Genomic DNA, 22,499 nt, shown 5'->3' on the forward strand with positions numbered 1-22,499 from the left:
TGCATGTTAAAGAGAGGCTGGGACTGAAGTTGATAATTTCTTGCTGAATCAGTTATCCAATATTGAGTTCTGCACCTTGCTAAATATTGTGGGGGACAGAATAAGGTATGGCTCTTGTCCTCAAGAAGTACGGAATTTAATAGATAACTAACATATATAACAGTAAATCCACTTATACCAGTATGGAAATAAATGCCTAATTGTGAGATTCGTAATAAGTGCTAGACAAATTCTGAAAACTGAAACAAATGAAATTGGATTAATCAGGAAAAGCTAAATAGAAGAGGAAAATTCATTAAGTTCTTTAAATATGAATACAGGGGAAAGGAAGGACTTTTCTTTTTAAATTCATATATTCCAAGGCTTGGTGGTAAGATTGATTATGGCATGTCTGTTGGTTGATGAGGGAGGAGATTGGTATATAACAGAAAATCAAGTTAAGTAGTTAGGATGGATCCAAATTATACGGTTTAATAAAAGCCAGGTATAAATTGCAGTGGTAGAAAGGGGAAGGCTTTAGTACTTTTTGAGCCAATGGGTGACATCTTCCAAGTTCTGCAAAAGGAGTTGTGGCTTAGAAATGAGAGCACATGGCATCAGGAAGACCCATGCGAATGCTGGTGCAGTAACATCACTGACAGTGCTATCAGGGCCTGGACTGACAGAGTGGTGGAAGTAAGAAGAAAGAGTAAGGTGATCTGGGAGAGAAATTTTGACACCATTTATTAGTGAACTGGAAATGGGAAAAGGAGAGATGAATTTAGGCTGTTTTCCAAGCTTACTGAATGGGAGAAAGGTTATTACCATGGACAGTAATGTGTTTGCTAGAAAGTTTGCAATAGGGAAAAGTTAATGCATTTATTTTTGGACATAATTAAATATGAGTTATGTGAGTAAGGCATCCAGTTGGAATATTCAGCAGACAACTAGAAATAAGAGACTAGGTTGGATGAAAACAAAAGGTGTGTTACTCGGTTGTATTGCTCATTCTTGTAGAGCAGTGTTTCCCAAAGTGTGGTACGCGTACCCCCAGGGGTACGGGAAGAGTTTGGTGTGGATATGCAGTGCACTGTGCTTAGCTGTGCCTAATTCTGTGTTCTCATGAGTAGAAGGGGTACTCAGCGTTACAAAAATTATAGAAGGGGTACACATATATCAAAAGTTTGGGAAACACTGTTACAGTATCCCTTAAAGCAGCTGTCGGCAACCGGTGGTCCATGGAACAGTGGGAGTCCGTGAAGTCCAAAAGGTTGGCTACTGCTGGTTTAAGGAAACCTTTGGAGCAGCTATTGCCAATCTTTGTCCACGGACCACTGGTGGTATGTGATGACCGAAGGGTTGGGGACCGCTGCCTTAAAGGCCTAGGAAAAGATAAGCTGTATCTCAGAATTCAAAGGCAGAGGTTCAAGGACTGGTATTGCTGAATAGCTTCTAATACATATGTCTGAAGAGTTCTTGGTATTGTATTGATTGAAATTACTTTGATAGGTTTCCCCCCCCCCCCCCTTTGTCATAAAAGACTTTTGGAGTTCCTCAGTCCCCTCAGCCCCCAAGCCGCCCAGGGCTGGCCTGAGGTGCAGGCAAGCCTTGGATGGCGGCCGTCCAGCTGCCCAGGGCCACCCGAGCTCAGGTAACCTGGGCAGCCGAGGCTTGCACTGTGGGCAGTGGCAGCAACAGAGGTGTGGTGGGGGTGTTGCCTTCCCCTGATAGCCAGGTCGCCTCCTGCTCCTGAGGGCTCCCGTGAGATGGGGCAGGCTGGGCTGAGAGACCCCCATCCCGGGCATGAATTTTCATGCACCAGGCCTCTAGTTAATAATAATAATAAAGAAATAGAACTTTACCAATGTCCCAGCAGCTCCTGTGTGCCCTTCTTCCTCCCAGTGGTAATGACTGTCTTTAATTTTATAGTAAGCATTCTCTTGTTTTACTTATTCTAGTTTTATCACCTAAGAATATATCCCATTGATTCAATGTTATTTTCTAGGTTTGCTTGTTTTGAACTTTATTTCTTTTTAAAAATTTTATTTATTTTTATTGAATTTATTGGGGTTACATTGGCTAAAGGGAATCATAGACTATGTATTATATACTAGGACTTGCTTTTTTTGGCTTTGTTTCTGAGTTTATTTATGTTACAAATGTGCTATTTTGTGGTTATTTTTTCTTCTATGATTATATTGTGTTTTTTGCTTTAGTATTTTAATATATGTAGATTAGGTTTTATACAAAAGCTTGAAAACATAGTAATAACTATAGCATATTCATTTTGCATAAGTTACATTTCATAACATATAACTTTTCAATTCAGCAATACCAGACCTTGGTATTTCTTTTTCACTGCTGTGTAGTTTTCAGTTATATAAATATACCACAATATATATATTATTCCACTTTTGTTGGTGGTCATTTGTGTTGCTTCCTATTTGTTTGTTTTGTCTGTAGGAACAATGCTTCAGTGACTTTGTTAAGCACTGCCCCCTATTTCACACGTGCAGGCGTATTCTTATGGTGGATACCTAGAGCAGAATTGCTTGGGTATTGAAGATGTGGATGTGCATGTTCAGATTTACTGAGTAGTATCAAACTGTTGTCCAAAGCAATTGAACAATTTATACCTTCACTAGCAGTGAATAAGAGTTACCATTGTTCCTTAGCAAAACTAGATATTGACAGCTTTTTATGTTTTAACCTATCTAGGTATGTTAAATCATGTCTCATTATGGTTTTAATTTTCATTTCTCTGATTAGAATTATAGTTGAGCATCTTTAATTTTGTTTAGGAGTTGTTTGTGCTTTCTTTGAAATTTCTATTTGGAACTTTTGCTCAAAATTTTCAAATTTTGTTTTGTGTGTTTTTTTTGGTATTGATTCATAGAAATTCTTTATGAAGGTAGGACACTTTATGTTGTTTAGAACAGTGCCTGATACATAGTAAGATCCAAATAAACATAGCTGCTATTTCTGTATTACTATTGTACTGGTATTTAACTCTGTTTTTAGGTGTTGCAAATGTGCTATTTTGTGGTTATTTTTTCTTCTATGATTATAATGTGTTTTTTTGCGTTAGTATTTTAATATGTGTAGATTAGGTTTTATATAAAAGCTTGAAAACAGTAATAACTATGGCATATTCATTTTGCATATGTTACATTTAATAGCATATAACTTTTCAATCTTTATTATTTCTTGTTTTGGCTGCTGCTGTTTTGTTTTGTTTTGTTTAATCCCAGGAAAAATGAACCTATTTAATCCCCTGTTCAAATTAGTTTTATTTTCTATGTTGTAGCCTAGTTGCAGATGCACCTGTCTCTCCAAATGTATTGTGATTATTTTTAGCTTAATGATTTCCAGAGTTTAATACTCATAACTTAGGGACTGACATCTGCAACAGTTGTTCATAAGAGATTCAAATGAATCCTAAACTGCTATTATAGTTGAATCCTTATGATGTTAAATTACATACTTAAGTTCATTACAATGTGTAATTTGGTGACCAAACTACCAAGTATCATTTTCTTTAACTTAGGAGTAGTGCAGAGATCTAATTAACTTTTGACAGATTTTTCCACATTCTGAAGGAATGTTAGAGGGACAAGCTAACAGTATAATTTTCAAATTAACAACAGTGTTGATAACAATGATAATAATAATTGTTTCTTTAAGTTGACCACTTATTGTGTGTCAGGTACTGTTCTAAATTTTTATTAACCATTAAAAATCCTTTTGATTGATGAGAATATCAAGGCTTAGACAGATTGATTAACTTCTCTAAGATCACACAGTTAGCAAGAGTGGAATGAGGAATTCAAATGTAGGCAGTCCAGTTCAGAGTCTTAGAAGGAGATTCATTGTCAACTTGGTATCCAAAGAAGTATGCATTCATTTTTAGCTTCTGAAGAAGAGTTCACCTAAAACTCTGTTTTTGTTTGTTTTTAATGTGATTGGGAAAGAATGGGAAACACATTTTCAATGCGGTAGGTGGGATCAAGTACTTTTAAGGTAGGAAAAGGTTAGAGCTGGAGTTACCTAGTGTATCAAGCTAACTTTTTTTTTTTTGGTAATAAATTTCCTTTATTTCCATTTAACAATAAATGTGTACCATATTCTTCTTCATGGAAAAATAAGACATCCCCTGAAAATAAGACCTAGCGCATCTTTGGGAGCAAAAATTAATATAAGACACGGTCTTATTTTCGGGGAAACAGTGTATGAACCAGGAGGTCACTAGTTCAATTCCCAGTCAGGGCACATACCTGGGTTGTGGGCTTGATCCCCAATAGGGGGTGTGCAGGAGGCAGCCAATCGCTGTTTCTCTCTCATCATTGATATTTCTTTTTATTCTTTTTTTCCCCTTGTATTGTCAAGCTAACATTTTGAATAGCTTTGGATCTCTGAGAGTGGATCATGGCCTATGAAAGATTTCAGGAAATTCATCACTTTTTTCATTCAGTATCCCATATGCCATATACAAATATTTGGTTAGTAGTCAGTGGAAATGGTCTTTAAAATACCACATAAGAAGGTTCCAACTGATTTTCAAGCTGGTTAGTTACTATTCAGTTGAGATAGACCCTTCCTAAAAGACTGTGGTATATAACTCTTATACAAGTAGCTGATAAATAGCTAAACATATTTGAAAAGTGTCCACATATTAACTTTAGTTTCAAATAATTTTCCTCCTAATAATCTTAATTTTGGATTTAGAACATTCTCATTGATTCATGAAACAGTTTTCTTTAGGTTGCCTCAGTGCTTTGGCTATTTTCAGGTATAATTTTTGCTCAGCTGTGGTTTCTTTATTCATTTATCTATAGATTAAGTACCTAAGTGAATTAAGGGCAGTGCATTTACTTTAAAAATTAAATTACTAAAGGGAAAGAATGAAACAAGTTATAGCTTCTTAACCACACTGAGTAGAATTAGCACAGAGTTAGAACAATCATGTATTGGAAAGATAGTTAGTGTTGAGGTGATACACTTGTAGAGTATTATGCTGATGACTCAACTAGGGTGTGTATCTTACTGGAAACGTTTGAAAACTTTGCTATGGGATTTAAATGATATGTTTTTTCCCCCTGTTGCTTCCCCCTTAAGGAGGGATTAACGAAGTAGCTCTTTTCCCTCCCATGTATGGTCATAATGAAGGATTACAAATTAATTTGCTGCATTCAAGGCATCACACAGATTGAATTCCATATTTGTCTTGGAGGGAAGTCCAGTCTTCTGTTTGGAGTGATTGAAGCGGGGCTTTGTGAGACTGGGTGCAACTTCCTTGTATTCAAGGGCAGGATCATCTTGTCAGCCGCCAAATGCCTTAGAAGAAATGAGTCCCCCAAATGTGGTTTGTTTTTAATGTTTCTCTCTACTCTCTTTCACCCCTCTCCACTGCCTGGGCACACACACAGTATAATGCACCTGCTTGCTATTTGGCAGTAGAGTCTGTGAGGATTAATTGTAGACATTGTTTTCTCTATGGGTTGGGGACACAAAATTGCTCTTTAACCTTTATCCAAGTCTCAGATAAGTACTGAAAACTTTGGCAGTGAATGTGGACTCTAAAAGAAACACATAAATATTGGGAAAACAAAAGCACACATCAGAAATTTGAAAAGCATTATTTTCTAAATTAGCTCCTTTTATGACTTTAGTTAAAGGTGGCCTTGATGTGTCAAAAAAGAAACTTTATTAGCTCTTTTTTTAGAACCTTATGACCTTTATGCTATGTTGACAAAACCATTTGGTGTTTGATTTTTTAAAAACAAGGGTGAGTCTTTATACTTTGCTAATTCCTGTGGAGTGGTTATGATTTGTTTCATTGAATAGGTCCAGTATGGGAGGTAGAGTGGTAAAGGCCCTGAACTAGGAGCCTGATTCTGGCTCTATTTCTAAGTATGTGACCTTATGCAAGTGTTATCAATTTTCTGAGCCTCGAATTTTTATTTATTTATTTTTTTAAAATATATTTTATTGATTTTTTACAGAGAGGAGGAGAGAGGGATGGAGAGCTAGAAACGTCGATGAAAGAGAAACATCAACCAGCTGCCTCTTGCACACCCCCTACCGGGGATGTGCCCGCAACCAATGTACATGCCCTTGACCGGAATCGAACCCGGGACCTTTCAGTCCGCAGACTGACGCTCTACCACTGAGCCAAACCGATTTCAGCTGAGCCTCGGATTTTTAAAGTAGAGGTAATAAATACCTGCCCACATACCTCATATGGTTTAGGAGAGGCAATACCAGTCTTGTTTCAGCTATATTATTTTGTAGCACATCCTTGGTGTTATATTATTTCATCCAGAAATATTTTAGTATGCGTGGGATATAATTTTGATCTTTTAAAAGGGGTCTCTCTGGTATTTTGGGTAGTCATGATGTTTCAAACAAAATAATGAAGTCTGATAAAAGACTTGGCTGCCTCTTCCACTGGGCACTGGTCTTCTGTCCAGTGCTCTCCCCGCCCCTCTGCAAGCTGCTCCCCAGAACCCCGCTTCACTGAGCCCACCTCACTGAGCTTCCTTTGTCCGTATGCTCCAGAGGGAGTTGTGCTTTTTTATTTCAGTTCTGTTAGATGGAAGTGTAAGGGGGAGGAAAAGAAATAGTGATTATATTAGTAAGGAAAATAGATAGTTGTTAGTAGAAAGGGAAATACTCTATGTATAAAGTTAAGTAGCCTTAACAAAATTATAAGAAACCTTTAAAAGACAAAGATTCCTCGGATCTTTGTAGTAATTTTATGTTAAGATTGTATTATAAAACTTATTGTTGCAGATTTTATTGTGATTTATTACAAATATACAGAGGGTTAAAGAGAAAAATATAATGAACATTTATGTGTCTGATGCACAAATGTTAATATTATACAGTATTTGTCTCGGATTTTATTTAAGTCACAAAACATTACAGATAGAGTTTGAGAAGCCTTTCTAGTTCTTCCTTTCCCGCCCTCCCCAGAAATAACCATTATCCTGGATTTAGGGTTTTTATTGTTTCAGTGCATGTATAACCTTATGTTGAACAGTGTGTTGTCTTTTATAAAGCAATTTTTACCTCTTCCATTTGACCTTCACAGCTCTTGAAGTGTGTGGGGAACTACATAGAGTTTTTGTTTCACTTCCAAAAATGATTAGCCCACCAAATTATCCCACTTTCACTTACTAAAAGTTGTCCGGTGTGGAGTACGTTTAAGATTTACAGTGTATCTCATTACAAATAGAGTTCTGAGGCTTGTGTGTGAAAACTATTCAACCCTGCTGTGCTCTCTGCTTAATCTAAACTTGTATTAATAGTTACCTTTAAAAGTACAAACAGCATAATAAACTGGCAGGGTTCTCAGAAGGTTAAATAGTTTTAACTTACTGATTTTAGTGAAAATGCTTTAAAACCAACTACCAGGTAAGCTTTCTGCTCATTTCCAGAGAAGATACCCTCCCTGAGTAATGCTTCCTGGCGTGACAGATTGGTAAAGAAGTCACTGAAATGTCTTGCTGTGCATTCTCTAATACAGCTTTAAAAATTAAACAACTGTAGAGTTTGCATATGATATAAAATTTTTTTTTAAGTTTTTACCCTGTTTCCTACCAATCAGTATTCCCAGCTGTGTTTAGCATTAGTTTTTGCTCCTTGTAAGGAGAAAGAGTACTCATCCTGTTTATTCAATGATGACCCAAAGAAGCCCCCCCCCCCTTTCTTTTTAAATAAAAAAACAAATCTAGTACTGTTAAAAATGTCTGACTCAGTTATTTTGGAAAGAACTATCTCTTTCCACAAATAGATGAGCCCACATACTAGGTTTTCTGAGTGAGCTAGTACATTTCCATGACATCAGGAAGCTGGGTGGAGTTTTTGTGGATGCAAGTCCAATGGAATAGGGACTTTTTAGGCCAAGAATAGGGGGAGTCAGATCAGATTCTGATTTTGAATAGCCCTTCAAGCCACAAAGCATTTAGAGATTTCTCATGGGGTAATCCAGTGCTAATCACAGTTGATGTACACTGAGTGGCCAAATTATTATGATCTCTGAACATAGAATAATCTGGCCACTTAGTGTGTGTGTGTGTGTGTGTGTGTGTGTGTGTGTGTGTGTGTGTGTACACTAGAGGCCTGGTGCACAAAATTTGTGCACAGGGGTGGGGTTGTGTGACCCTCAGTCTAGCCTGTACCCTCTCCAATCTCGGACCCCTCGAGGGATATCCAACTGCCCGTTTATGCCCGATCCTACTGGGCAGTTGGACATCCCTCTCACAATCCAGGACTACTGGCTCCCAACTGCTTGCCTGCCTGCCTTCCTGATTGCCCCTAACCGCTTCTGCCTGCCAGCATTATCACCCCATAACCACTCCCCTGCCAGCTGATTGATGCCTAACTGCTCCCTGCCAGCCTGATTGCTCCTAACTGCCCTCCCCTGCAGGCCTGGTCCCTCCCAATTCCCCTCCCCTGCAGGCCTGGTCACCCCTAACTACCCTTCCCAGCAGGCTTGATCACCTCCAACCACCCTCCCTTGCAGACCTGGTCCCTCCCAATCCCCCTCCCCTACAGGCCTGGTCACCCCTAACTGCCCTCCCCTGTAGGCCTGGTCCCTCCCAACTGACCTCCCCTGCTGGCCATCTTGTGTCCACATGGGGGCAGTCATCTTGTGTGTTGGAGTGATGGTCAATTTGCATATTACTCTTTTATTAGATAGGATATGAGGCCTGATGCATGAATTTGTGCATGGGTGGGGTCCGGCCAGCCTGGCCAGGGGGAGGGGACATGGGAGTTTGGCGGCTTGCCTGCTGGTCAAACTCCTGGTCGAGGGGACAATTTGCATATTAGCCTTTCATTAAATAGTATATATGCTGAGTGGCCAGATTATTATGCATTTAGAGATCATAATAATCTGGCCACTCAGTGTATATCATCTGTGGTAGCTGCTGCAAGAACAATGAGATGCTTGCTTATAGGATCGCTGACCTTTGATTAAAGTGCTGTAAATGTGACTCAGTCTTGATTTATAATCCAAGTTGAAATCATCACTGTTTTTTTTCTTATGGGCTTCTCAATGGCTGTCATTAAATTTGGATGACTGCCAGGCATTCAGTTAAGTTAAAGCTGACCTACCCAATTTATTAGTTTTAATAGAGTACTGCACTGCAGTCCACATGGATCTTTCCCTGTTCTGAAGCCCTGCTTATGAAAGAAAGACCCACCCAGGGTTTTGTTGTTGTTTTTTTTTCCGCCCCCATTGATTCCAGAGAAAGAGAAAGAAAGAGGGGGACAGAGAGAAACATTAATTGGTTGCCTCTTGCACACTCCCCAACCAGGGGTTGAACCTGCAACTTGGGTATGTTCCCTGACCAGGAATCGACCCGAGACCTGGCAGTGAACAGGACGATGCTCTCACTGCTGAGCCACAGCAGCTAGGCCCATCCAGGGTTACTTGTCACATGTATTGATTATTTTTGTTTGCTACTTTTGCTTTTTTCAAGAGTATTATAGCATAGTAGAGTGCTCATGTCATCTCTCTTACTACTTGGGTTTCTTCCTACTAGTATACTGTCCAGTGTATGTCAGTATACTAATGATGCCAATTATTTGATCAGCCTTACCTAGAACTAGTGAAATGATTAGCCTAGCTAGTATCTTCCTTCTATTTTTCTAACTTTTGCCGGACTGAAGCCCCAACTGTCTTGCACACATCTCCTGATAGAGTTATTGAATGTCTTACTTAATACAGGCATTATAATTTTGGATGTAGCTTTTTAAAGGGGATTTTTAAAAACCTTAACCTTGAATTTGGATACTTGTTCCCAAGGTGGAAAAGCATAATATGCTAATTAGATCGGACATTCTTCTGAGCGTCCTTCCAGACAACCTTCTGGACAAAGCCGTGGTGGCAAGGGCCAAGCCCCTTGCATGAATTTCCTGAATCCATACTCTAGTATTCATATAAAACATTGTGTAAGAAACTGTGGGGGAAATACAAAGGAAAAAGAGAAATTTGCCCCACCAGTTGCCAAAATATATTTTGCAGCTCTAAAGATAAAATAATGTGACTTAGGTGTGAGAATAGATAGATATATAGATGGATGATGGTAGGTGGAAAGAACAGAGAATTTATTTAGTGCAAAAGTGCTATAGTTGCTAATCATGCTCCTAAATCTTGTACATATTTTTTCATAGTTTAAATTTTTTTTGCTATATTCGTAAGTATGACACTCTTTAGTTTTGTAAACCCCTGTTGCTATATTTTCACAAATGTTATAATGGGAAGAGATGAGAAAAGTAAAATCTATATAAAACCCTAATATGCAAATAGACTGAACAACCGGTTGCTATGACTTGCGCTGACACCAGGGGGTGCACACGGAACCTGGCAGGTGTTGGCAGCAGGCAGCAGAGTATGAAACATGGTGGTACTGGCCAACGGAGGATGGTGTAGCAGGTGAGTGGAGGCATCAGACCAAGGTGAGGTGCTAGTTGCTGTCATTGGTGTGAGCCTCTGGTGGTTACTGAAAATTCTTTGCTCCCACATGCCGCAGTACCACCAGGTGCTTGCATCTGCTGCTGGCCCCTGCACCTGCTACTGGCACCAGCCCCACTCACACCCTCTGCCAGCACCTAGTGCCAGCCCTGATTGCTTGGTGCTGTCAGCGGGTGCAAGCAGTGGTACCAGCCCCGATCACTTGGTGCTGTTAGCGAGTGCAAGCAGTGGCTGCTGGCTCCAATCACCCTCAGGGATTCTCCACCCCTCCCTGCTTCGAGGAGTGATTAGAGCTGGCAGCTGCCATTCGCACCTATTGTCAGCGATTGCCCTGTTCACACCTGCAGTGTTCACACTGGAGCTGCCATTTGCACCTGCTGCTTCTGCCACTTGCACCCGCTGCTTCTGATAGTTTGGTGAGGGTGAGCAGGACTGACACAGTCAGTGGGTGCGAGCAGTGGCTGCCAGCCCTGATTGCCCATAAGGGCTTTTCTACCTCCCCTTGCTCCTGAGGAGCGATCAGGGCAGCAGCAGCCACACTCACCTGCTGATGGCATGGGCCCTGCTCACAATTGCTGCTTGTGCCAGCCCCAATTGTTGCACACCATTAGTGGGTGCCAGTGGGGCTGGTGCCATCAGTGTGTGGGAGTGTTGGGGGGCGGGGGCTGCCAGCAGATGGGATCAGGGGCTGCGACAGGAGAGGCCGGGCGGAGGTGCAGAGGATGAGCCAAGTCCTACCCTGTGCTCACCACAGCCTCGTGGCCCACAGTTCCTTTCAAGGTGCACAAATTTTGTGCACTGGGCCCCTAGTGTATACTAATAAAAGGGTAATATGCTAATTAGACCGAGAGACCTTCTTGGAGACCTTCCAGATGTCCTTCTGGACAAAGCCATGGTGGCGGGACCGAGGCAGAGGCGGTTAGAGGGTGATCAGGCCAGGAGCGGAGGGCAGTTGGGTGTGAGCAGGATGGCAAGAGGGGCATTTAGGGGGGAGGAGGCTGACAGGGGGCCAATAGGGTGCAAGAAGGCCAGTAGGAAGAGTGGTTAGGGGCTATGAGACAGGCAGGCAGGTGAGTGGTTAGGAGCCAGCAGTCCTAGATTGCGAGAGGGATTGTCCCACTGCCAGTTTAGGCCCGGTTCCACAGGGGTCCCAGATTGGAGAGGGTGCAGGCCATGCTGAGGGACATCTCCTCTCCCCCTATGCACAAATTTCATGCTCCAGGCCACTAGTCCTATATAATAAAAGCCTAATATGCTAAATGTCCAGTCATCCAGTGACCAGTCAACTGCTTAACCAATCAAAGCATAATATGCTAATGATATGCTAAGGCCACTCAACTGCTTGTTATGATGTGTTCTGACCACCAGGGGGCAGACAGTTGACTAGTCAACCAGTTGCTATGAAGTGCACTGACCACCAGGGGGCAGAAGCTCCAACTGGTAGGTTAGCTTGCTGCTGGGGTCCAGCTGATCGGGACTGAGACAGATTGGACATGCCCTGGAACCCTCCAGCAGTCCTCCCCAGCTGGCCAACCTCTTGTGTCCCTCCCCAGCCCCGATTGTGCACTGGTGGGGTCCCTTGGCCTGGCCTGCACCTTCTCCCAATCTGGGAACTCCGGGGGATATTGAAGAGCCAGATCCCACAGGCCACTCCTCTCGGGAGGGCGCCACATGTAGAGCTCACAACTGGCGAGCGCTGCTGAGGTGGTGCGAGCTTCTCCTGATTGAGACTATTGAGGTGCAAGCCTGTGGCAGGCTCAGTGGGGCCAGGATGAGCAGGAGAGGCAGGTAGGAACTGCAGGAGACATTGGATATGGGTTTTGGCCCAATCCCCGCAGGCCAGCCAGAGGGACCCCACCCGTGCATGAATTTGTGCACCAGGCATCTAGTTTGTTATAAAGAACTTGTTGCTTTGAGGAACAAAGTCCTCTATGAAGGAAGGCTTACACACTTAAAAATAAAGGTCAGATGAAAGATGATGTAGACTCAGGCGTCTTCAAACTACGGCCCACGGGCCACATGCGGCCCGCAGAGGAGTCTGATCCGGCCCGCCAGGTTTTTTGGGCAGTGAGCGCAGCCGAGGTGTTACAGTAGGAATTAGTAGTTCATATAGTCCAGCCCTCCAGCTCTCTGAGGGACCGTGATCTGGCCCCCACTTTAAAAAGTTTGAGGACCCCTGAAGCTGAATGGGTTATGAGTTAGGCTGTGGTATAAAGCAGGCTAGGTTGCATTTACTTGTATGTCTTTGGGATGGCAACTAAGGTTCAGTTTCTTTTGTCAGTGTGAGAAATATATTCTATAGAACTTTGAAAATTGAAGCATGTCATGTGTGCTAAACATTTAGCACTGTACCTGACACAGAAGAGGTGTTTGATAAGAGTTACCTGTGACATTATTATTTAGTATATTTTTAAAATCCTCACCTGAGGATATTTTTCCATTGATTTCTAGAGTGAGTGGAAGAGAGAGGGAAAGACAGAGAGAAACATTGATGTGAGAGAAACACATGGATTGGTTGCCTCCTACACGTGCCCCAACCAGGGCCTGGGCCAGGGAGAATCCTACAACCAAGGTATATGCCCTTGACTGGAAACCTGGGACCCTCTGGTTCACAGTCTGACACTCTATCCACTGAGTAAACCTGCTAGGGCTGGTTTTATTATTTTTTTATTTTTTACTTTATTGACTTTTTACAGAGAGGAAGGGAGAGAGATAGAGAGCTAGAAACGTCGATGAGAGAGAAACATCAGCCAACTGCCTCTTGCACACCCCCTACTGGGGATGTGCCCACAACCAAGGTACATGCCCTTGACCAGAATCAAACCCGGGACCTTTCAGTCCGCAGGCCGATGCTCTATCCACTGAGTCAAACCGGTTTCGGCTGGTTTTATTGTTAATAGACCTTTAAACGCACTATGAAGGGTTTGTTTTTTAAACTCTCAATAGTTACAAGTCATGAAGACTTCAGAAAAGCAACTTTATTTTCAAATCAGTTTCAGAGTTTTCTTGGAAGACAAGCAATTCTCTTTGCAGAATGGACTGACTATATATAATTTTTTTCAGTGAGGAGAATTAAAGATTATCAGTACCTTTTTCTTATTTTCTGTCAGCATTTGAGCATGTTAATTGCTACAGTGAAATTCTTCATTTTTATGGAGAATATGAGAAAAAGAAGTGCGTTTCAATTTCAGTGAAAGAGATACAGGTTAGATGTAAGAACTTTCTGATAGTAAGGCTGCCAGGCAGATAAGAGGGACTCCTTTGTGGCCTGAGGTTATTTCAGGGCTCCTGAGAACCCATCTAGATGCACATTAAACATGGACTTCAAACCTAATGGAGCATCTTTGCCTGAATTCTGGCTGCCACCCAGTGTTGGTTAATTCTCCCACACATACAGTAAAGCATTCTGATACTTTTGATCTATTTACAAATAACAGGACAGCATAGATAGAAAATACATATTTTAACTAATCTGAAATAATTGCTAAATTTCTAACAGATTATAAAACTCTTCCAGCAGTTATAGAGCTATTTTCGGCAAGAGGACAGGTTAAGTGGGAAGAAAGTTAACGCAGCCTTGTTTCTGATAGAAGAATGGGTGAGTTATGTATTTAAAACCAGAAGTTATACAATAATTTAAGATTTATCAAGAATAAGTAAGGTGATCATATAAAAAAAAGACCAGTAATTTTCTTGATTTGCCTTTAGGAAGGCACAGATTTATTTTTGGCTTTAGCTTTGTTAAAGTAATTGAGTCTGGTCCGTAAACAGTAGGCATGATGTTAGAACATTAGAACAAGAGTCCTGTACACATGGTTCAGATCCCAGCTCTGCCACTTTCTAGCTGGCCTCTGGCAAATAAATTAACTTTTCTTAGCCTCAGTTTCTCATTTGTAAAATGGGGAAATAGTACCTTCTCATATGGTTGTTATGATGATTGAGATAATGCACACAGCACTGTTTGGCACAGAGAAAGTACTTAATAAATGGTAGCCATGATGATGACAGAGATGATTATGACAAGAACAAGGACATTGATTAGTTGCTTTAAAAAAGGAAATTATAGCCTGGCTGGTGAGACTCAGTGGTGAATGTCAACCCAGGAACCAAGAATTCACCAATTTGATTCCCCATTAGGGCACATGCCCATGTTGTGGGCTTAATCCCCAGTAGGGAGTGTGCAGGAGGCAACGGATCAATGATGTTTCTTTCTCATTGGTATTTCTATCTCTTGTTTACTCTCTAAAAAGCAGTAAACACATATTTTAAAAAATTAAATATGCTAGTCCAAATAGGGTCCAAACTATACTAGTAGGCTCTTAATGCCACATCTGAATAACAGAAAATTTTAGTTTTTGAAAACCTATGTTTTTACTTATACCCTGTCTCCCTGAAAATAAGACAGTGTCTTATATTAATTTTTGCTCCCAAAGATGCGCTAGGCCTTATTTTCAGGGGATGTCTTATTTTTCCATAAAGAAGAATAGGGTATACATTTATTGTTAAATAAAAACAAAGGAAATTTATTACCTGTATACGGTACGGTAGTACGGTAGTTGTCAACACAAACCAGACAAACTGTGAATCCTACAGTATCAAGAATTTACTCATTTATTCAATGACAATCATGTCATCGTCTTCTGGAACATCATCATAACAATCCAATTCCTGAATTTCTTGTGACTCCATTTCTTTCAGAATCAGTGGACCAAATCTCTCATGTTTAGCAATAGCACTGTCTTTAAATGAGTACTTCTTGTCAAGGTAGCCTGCTCGCAGTGCATTTGCAATGCAATTGTCAGTGATTTTCTCCCATGAATTCTTCACCCAAGTCACAACTTCTTGCAGTTTAGGTTTCACAAAGTTTCCACGCTGATTTCTCTCCAATCTATTTTCAATGTAGTCATTAATTTCCATGCGCAAATTGTCTTTGAATGGCTTGTTTATTGCAATATCAAGAGTCTGGAGATAGGCCGTCATTCCTACGGGAATCATTATCTGATCTATTTTTTTTTTCATGAAGAAATGTCTTCATGTCTTTAGCGCGGTGAGTGCTGGCTGCATCCCAGACTAGCAGACCTCTTTGGCTCCCTCGCAAAACAAGCAGCAGCATTAAATTGACCCACTTCCTTATAACTGCTTGCATGGCCCAGGCTTTTGCAGTTTCAAGAATAAAAACGCCCAAAACACATTCAATCTTTTCCTTCTTGCCTTAGAAATGATTAAAGGTGGGATTTTAGTGCCATCCAGACGAATTGCCAAAATACAGGAAACACGTGCACTTTCGTAAGCAGTGGAGGGATTGTACACTAAGGAGGCACCCTGCTGTTCAATTGCTGTTTGAGATGATTGGCCCATAAACAGTGCAGTTTCATCCATAGCAATCATGTTGGAAAGACTGTATTTAGAGAAGTCAGCATCATCAATAAAGGACTTGAATGCAAGTGCTCTCTTAATAACTTGAGTATCTTCCAACCTAAACAGTGTTGTAGATCTTCTTAAAGACAGTTCACTTCACTGAAGGAAATTATCCAGCCAGTGTTGTGATGCTTTGAAGTCTTCGGGGGCTATGTCAAACTGTGGTGCCATTGCAAGGGCAAATTCTTGAATCTGAGCCCTATTCACAACCAAAGCCTTTGCTCTCCTGTCAACAACCCATTCACAGATCAGGTCTTCCAGCTCGGAAAATAATGGTTGCTGACCTGATCCACACTTGCACTCTTTAGCATTTCCCTTGTCCACTTGTTCCGTGAGGTTACCATACTCTGCTCGCCATTTTTGGACCAATTGGATACTCAACATCTTCTCTTTGCAGAAAGCAGTAAGATTTTGGCCCCAAGAGTCTTCCATGATTTCTTTCTTGTACTCCACAGAGTAGCATTTTCTTTTTCATTTCTAGGGTAAAAAAAAGGAATTGGGATATCAATGTGGAGGGAGGAGGATCACTTAAAATGACACAGGGGGGATCAGAGTGGGGAATCAAAATGGCATAGGAGAATCAGAAGGAGGATTACCATTTTAGTAACCCCTTTTGATCCTCCTGTGTCATTTTGATTCCCCACTCTGAACACCTTCACCAGACATCCCCCCTACCCCTTTATCAGACATTTACCCCTGGGGCCTGCCTGAGGACTGTCACTGGGCTTACTGGGGCCTGGATCTGGGCTGGAGCAGGGTCTGCCACTGACTGAGAACCTTCAGCCATCATGAGGGCGACCACGAGCATTAGGTAGTGTCACCAGAGACAGACCAGCACTCACCACCTTGGCCACATCCCATCTGCTCTAATCCTCCTGTTCTTCTACATGCATCTGCAAAAGTCTTCTCCTCTCTTCTGCCCCCCGCTCACCGCTCACTCCCACCTCCGCTCCGCCTCCACACAGCAGTGACGTCAGGACTCTGAGTAACGTCACTGGTTGCTAGATGCCAGTCGGGGCAGCCCTAGCGACCAGTTTATGGTAAATTAATTTTCATTCTGAGACAGAGCCTAGGGAGGGCCTTATTTTCGGGGGGATGCCTTATATTTCACTCAGAAGGAAACCTGTAAGTAGGTCTTATTTTTGGAGGATGTTTTATTTTCGGGGAAACACAGTATTATTCCTCTTTGAGTTGTGTGACAATTTTTATTTTATCCTGCTGATTTATGGAAAAGTACCCTTCTTCTAATATAATTACAGTTCCTGCAAGAACTAAATGATATTCTGACTTTTTTCTTAAGTTGAATGAATTGAAATTATTTAAATATTGGCATATGGTATGATTTCAGCTATTTAAAATACTACCTCAGAATGGGCTGTGATATTGTTTAAATATAGTCTGAATGGTTTAAAGAATTTCTTCAATATAAAAGTAGGCAAAAGACTTAAATCAGGCAGCTTATAAAAGAAGAAATAGTACTTTAAAATATATTTAACTCATTTTAGTCAAAGAAATGCATAAGCAAAATGAAGACATCACAGGTCCTTTTTAATCCGGCTTTTGAAGATGAAAAAGATGGACAGTGCCTTGTGTTGGCTCTTAATGACTTGATGGTCAGTTGTGACTGATATAAGCAGTCTGGCAGCGTGTTTCAGAATTTTAAATGTGAATATTCTCGTCGAGACCGGTTTGGCTCAATGGATAGAGCGTCGACTTGGGGACTGAAGGGTCCCGGGTTCGATTCCGGTCAAGGGCATGTACCTTGGTTGCGGGCATATCCCCAGTAGGGGGTGTGCAAGAGGCAGCTGATCGATGACTCTCTCTCATCGATGTTTCTAACTCTCTCTCTCTCTCTCCCTTCCTCTCTGTACAAAATCAATAAAATATATTTTAAAAAAATAAATAAAAATAAATGTGAATATTCTCTGACTCAGCAATTGCATGTCTGGAAGTATATAATAAGGAAATAAGAAAAAGAGTGTACAATACATGATCTAATTACCTTTACTGTGGAATTGCTAAAAATACCCCGCAGTGGAACCCATCTTAACATCTATTAGTGGGCATTGGTTTAAAATGGCAGCACTGTAGAAGATGGAGTGTGCCATGTTTGCTTAGTTTCAGAGGAACCTAAGTTCAAATCCTGCCTCTACCACATTTAGCTGTATGATTTTAGGCAGGTTACTTAATCCAGTTGAATTTCACTTACCTCCTCTCTAAATGGGAATAATAATGGCACATGTGTTTTAGGATTGGTATAAGAATTAAGTGAGATGATACCCATAAAGCACTGTGTCTAGCCAAAAGCAGTTCATGTTAGGAAATATTACTCTGTGTTCCTTAAAAAGGATAAAAAGGACCTGTTTGTATTAACATTAAAGGATGACTGCAAGATAGTAAGGGCAAAGCAAGATTCAGAACACTTCATATAAGCCCGTTTATATTAAAACTGTGTATGTGCCCTTTTGGCTGGAACTGCCATCTTCCAGTAATTCACCAAAATGACTAACACAAAGGAAAATGCTATATATTCTCTAGGCCTTTTAGAAAACATGGAGCTGTTCCTTTGGCCATATACATGAGAATCTACAAAAAAAAGGTGATATTGGGGATGTGAAGGGAATGGGCACTACTCAAAAAGGAATGCCCCACAAATGTTACCATGGCAAAACTGGGAGACTACAGTGTCACCGAGCATGCGATGGGCATTATTGTGAACAATCAAGTTAAGGACAAGATACTTGCCAAGAGAATGGATGTACATATCGAGCATATTAAGCACTCTAAGAGCCAAGATAGCTTCCTGAAATGTGTCAAGAAAAATGATCAGAAAAAGGAGGCCCAAGAGAAAGGTACCCGGGTTCAACTGAAGCGTCAGCCTGCTCCACGCAGAGAAGCACACTTTGTGAGAACCAATGGGAAGGAGCCTGAGCTGCTGGGACCTATTCCCTATGAATTGATGGCATGATAAGTGGGGAAAATAAAAAAGACTTCTGTGCTGATAAAAAATGTATCTCTTAATTAGGTAGAAGTGTGGCATCCCTTCCCCCAAAGAATAATTAAAGAAAACTTTGTATCACCCTTAAAATAACAACAACAACAAACATACGTATGTGTGTGTGTGTGTGTGTGTGTGTGTGTGTGTGTGTGTTTGTGTTTATATATGCAAGTTTTGGAATGATGCAACAACAGTTAACATTTAATGAGCACTCTACTAAGACTCAGGTACTGTTTCAAGTGCTTTAATATATATCAATTAATCAGTTTCTTAAAATTAGTTAATATATTTTAAGTACTTGGAACAATACCTATACCTTATAAAGAGACTTAATAAAACCCTAGTTACTAATCTTCACATGTTGTCATTATCTTTACCTTATAGATAAAGACACTGACACACTACAGCCTGTAAGCAGCAGAGCAAGAATTTAAACCTAGGCAGTCTAACTCCAGTCTGTCGCTCAGCAGTTAAAACTGAATATTATGGCCCTGATCAGTTTGGCTCAGTGGATAGAGCACCAGCCTGTGGACTTAAGGGTCCCAGGTTCGATTCTGGTCAAGGGCATGTATATACCTTGGTTGCGGGCACATCCCCAGTGGGGGGTGTGCAGGAAGAGCTGGTCGATGTTTCTTTCTTATCGATGTTTCTAGCTCTCTGTCCCTCTCCCTTCCTCTCTGTAGAAAATCAGTAAAATAAAATAAAATAAAATAAAACAAAACACTTAATATTATGGGAGGCAGGATTGCGAGGTCATTTTTATTTGCATTTTAATCTACTTCTGGATATTTTCACATTTATACATGAAACACTTCACTTTCGTAAATACAAAAAAAAAGGATATTTCCAGTTTGGAAAGAAAAACGTGTATTTTTTTATTTTAGAAAATTTATTTTATCTGCTATAAAATACCAATAGCAAATTACAGACATTTGAATATACACTTAGGTTTGACCTCATGCTTGGTTGTCAGGAACAAGGAGTGCTCCGTGACCCCGTGCAATGTATAAGATTTTGAGAACCTCACTTTGGGGCACATTTTTTAAGGAAATAATTATAGACAGAGGTAGGAGCCCAAGCTAAATCTACATCACTTAATGGTGTCTAGCTTCTGTAATTAAAATCCTCATAGCTTTCAAGAAGCTTTTAGTCATAGCATTTTGGTTTCTACTAAGTATAGGGTAAAATGTCATTCTTTAGCCTTCTGAGAAAAGCAGGTAGAAGCCAGTTATCTGATCCATAGATCTACAAGCATAAGAGAAAGCAATGATTTAGTGTCAGACATGGATGTCATGGCTAGAACTAATAGATACCATATCATCCACAACTCAGCCGTGGCTGTCAGTGTTCTGATAGTTTCTCTGCAGGGTGCTCTCTCCAGCTAGATTGGGAGCTCCTCATGAGGGTTGAGTGTTCTAGTCCAAGCATTTCCACCAGATAATCCCTGGTCAGGGCACATATGAGAATCAAACGATGAATGCATAAAAAAATAAATGGAACAGCAAATCGATATTTCTCTCTCTTTCTCTCCCTCTCTCCTTCCCTCCCTGCCCCCCCTTTCCCCTTTACCTTCTATGTAAAAGTCAAGAAGAAAAAAAAAAGCTGGGACATAATTAAATTCATAAGCTGATTTATAGAAAGGCTTACCAGTACTCTCACTTGAATTACAGGATATCCTTGATAACTGAAAGGGCAGGGCGGGGCGAGGATGAGCTCCCAACTCCGCCCCGTAGGGCGGAGTTATCCCTAGCCCTCAAAACGCCTGGACCGGGAGAAATTCGCTCTCTTCCGCCATGCTGCCGGCATGAGTGGGAGGAGCCCATTGCTAGCATGGTACAGGCTCTTTTGTTTATTGCATCGGACTCGGCTCCCTGGTGGTCCTTGGGGATCACGAAGTCTGGGCATAACAGAAACCAACTATACAATGTACTTTTTGTTTCATTTTAGGTATTTTTTCTCTACTATACTTTTTACAAATAAAACCAGAATTGTGTTCTAAGATCATAAGACAATAAAATGGTATGGCCCTGTTTGATCTGATCTTAGATAACAAGCTGTTTAGGTAATACAAAGATCACTAGCACTAAGAAATGTTTTTTCTGCCTTTTTGTACTATGGTGTTTTATTGAGGTGGATATCTCCTGGACTTTCTCAGTTACATTGGTCAAGAAGTGTGTGTGTTTAACACAGTGTCTAAATTTGATGAGTCACCTGGTATGTATGATTTTAGCTGGGAACACAGTACTTTGGTCACTTGTGATGGTCAAAAAGTCTCTTGGGAGAGTTGACTCAAAATAACTAAAAGTTACTCATAGCTACTTATATCTTAAAATTATAAACTTGATGATATCATGTTCTAATTTTAGTCTAATCTAATTTTTGCCCTCAAAAAGGACTACTGCTTCTGGCTTTTAAGTTGTTAAATTAGTGTGGTCTCTTTCAGCAAGTGGTTTTTATTTTAAAAGGAACCATAAACAAAATAACACAGTAATTTTTAAATTAAAATTAAGAAATATAAAAGAAATTTGTACAATGGTGGGCTCCACTTAGGTCTCTCCTGAAGCTATGATGAAGAAGCTTTGAATATTTTGAATGAATGGGAAATTAAAATAGCAGTTTATATTTTCAATTAAAGTCATGTTTTAGAAATTTGCATTTTACATTCTCCTTTAAACTCATCTATTTTCAAGTTTAATTTTGTGTGAATGTCGGTCTGTTTCTTTCTCTCTCTCTCTCATTTCTATTAGAAGCTCAGTTTTATGATGAGCACATTTGTTATAGTTGGACTGCTGAGTGATTTATGTGTTCAGGCTGCTTCCCAAAGCTTGCTCCTCCCCTTTCCTTAACCAGCATGTCACACCACCTCTCACCACTCATGGTTTTCCTGCCCTGTCCATTTATTGGTTGTTCCCGGTCACACCATGTCTTCATCTTTTAGCACAAAATAGGCATTCTTGGCTATACTGGCGTTTTGAATCAGGCACTATCTCCTTTAGAACAGACTAAGTAGGAGTAAAGGAAAGGGGGGATATTCTTTAAAGCTAGAGAATTTATTTAGTCTCTTCTTATGATTTTGGAGTAGTTTTTTTGTTTGTTTTTTTGTTTTGTTTTTTACCTTGAATAGGACTTGAAGTTAACTTAAGTAAGACTTATGCTGCCTGCTTTTTTATTTTGACAAGGGCCTTTGAGTTACCAGTAGAAAAGCTAATTAGAGAAGAGAGTGACAGTTTGTGAATACCAAAAAAACTCTCCCTGAAAAGAGGTGTAAGAGATGACTGAAAAAAAGTAATAATTCCCACTTATCTCATGGTTTGTCTTTAGTTTTAATCCATGACTTCAAATTCTTTTTGCTGTTCTTTATAACCCTGCACAAAACCAGAACTAAGAATTTGGCTCATAGGAAAAAAAATCCAAGTTCAGTGGTACCTAGAAAAACAAATAACTGGCTGGGTGGCTCAGTTAGTTGAGCATTGTCTCGTGCACGAAATGGTCCCACAATTTCAGGTTAGGACACATACCTGGCTTGTGGATTCTATCCCTGGTTGGGGTGCATATGGAAGGCAGCCGATGTTTCCCTTTCCCTCCTTTTCCCTCCTTCTCTCCCTCCCTTCCTCCTTCCTT

General features: G+C 40.6%; 1 protein-coding gene and 1 pseudogene across 7 annotated transcripts in view; both read left to right on the forward strand.

The window, feature by feature from the left end:
* The window catches only part of STK38L (serine/threonine kinase 38 like), a 66,482-nt gene that overhangs the window by 11,565 nt on the left and 32,418 nt on the right, over positions 1-22,499 (forward strand). The window lies entirely within an intron of this gene.
* Positions 535-18,889, forward strand: LOC118728709 (annotated as a pseudogene).

The sequence above is a fragment of the Pipistrellus kuhlii genome, unplaced genomic scaffold (genome assembly GCF_014108245.1).
Source record: "Pipistrellus kuhlii isolate mPipKuh1 unplaced genomic scaffold, mPipKuh1.p scaffold_m20_p_3, whole genome shotgun sequence".
NCBI classification, from domain to species: Eukaryota; Metazoa; Chordata; class Mammalia; order Chiroptera; family Vespertilionidae; genus Pipistrellus; species Pipistrellus kuhlii.